The sequence below is a fragment of the Primulina huaijiensis genome, chromosome 2 (genome assembly GCF_012295235.1).
Source record: "Primulina huaijiensis isolate GDHJ02 chromosome 2, ASM1229523v2, whole genome shotgun sequence".
Lineage (NCBI taxonomy): Eukaryota > Viridiplantae > Streptophyta > Magnoliopsida > Lamiales > Gesneriaceae > Primulina > Primulina huaijiensis.
In genome coordinates this window covers 6,306,193-6,307,690 of record NC_133307.1, presented here as the reverse complement: position 1 = coordinate 6,307,690, position 1,498 = coordinate 6,306,193, and positions in this window count along the sequence as shown.

Genomic DNA, 1,498 nt, shown 5'->3' with positions numbered 1-1,498 from the left:
CTTATATATATATATATATATATATATATATCAACCGTTTACTAATATGTCAAAAATTATATCAGTAAGTCTCTTGTGAGACGGTCTCACGAATCTTTATCTTTGAGATGGGTCGACCCTATCGATATTCACAATATAAAGTAATACTCTTAGCATAAAAAGTAATACTTTTTCATTGATGACCTAAATAAGAGATCTGTCTCACAAAATACGACCCGTGAGACCGTCTCACACAAGTTTTTGCCAAACTATATCTATTAACCAAAGTGCAACTGTATTTATTTATATTTTTGGCAACGCAGAGTACGCATACTTGTGTGCTAATGGGTCGGACTGTTAGGCTCGTGAGTTTGGAGAGATGCGCGTATATCGGATAGTGTTATCTCATATCTTTTAAAGATCAATCTTACCATTTCTCTGACGTCGTTCATGTCTCCAGCAGAAATAGTTATTACCCATTAAGATTTGGCGTCACTCTTTTACGGTTCACCTAGTCAACCAGATCAAGCGCTGCAATTTCAGTAGTTTGACGTACGAGAACTTCCCAGAAAGTCACCTATTATAATATTATTGTAATACACATTAGGAGGTCATTTTCTTAATTAAATAATTGACCGATGTTATTTTACAAATTTTTCCTATTATTGTCACTCATGTAGCTTAATTCAACAAATTTTTTTTAAAAAAAATATGTATTTTATCTTTTAATGAGAATGTAAATATGTAAATTATTTTACTGCAGATAAATATTTCGTTCACTCGTCCTGATTTTCTAAATATGTAAATAATTTTACTGCAGATAAATATTTCATTCACTCGTCCTGATTTTCTTTCCTTTTTCTTCTCATTTATTTTTATTTTTACAAATTTTGGAACTATTTCTTCAAATGGTTAGATATAATCATGTGTGTCCTCTTTTAATTCATTTTCTTTCTTGCACATAATTTGTATCAGAAAATTAAATTAAAAATAATAATAACTTTAAAAATAGAGAAAATTTAAGAATTCCAACTTTAAATTACCGTGTAAATATGATAAATGATGTCAATATTGTTCCCATCCAAAGCGAACATCTAACCAATATATTGCATTTTGCATAAATTACATATTAATTATACCATATTAAAATAAGTTTTTTTTTTATAATTAATGATAGTATTTATTTGAATTCAATCAAATTTATAAAATAACGCATAATTTTAATTATATTTTATAACACAAGCCGTCTCACGGTTCAATTTATTGAGACGAATATTCTATTTAGATCAATCGTGAAAAAAATATTATATTTTATTATAAATATGAGTATGTTTGACCGTCTTCACAAATAAAGATTTGTGATAACGTTTTATAAGAGATCTACTAATTTTATTATTATTATAAGATCCCTATATTAATTATTATTTATCTATAAAATATACCTAATTTTTATATTATTACATTATTTTTATTTTTACCTATATATATATATAGAGTTTTGATATGCTGCACACCTACC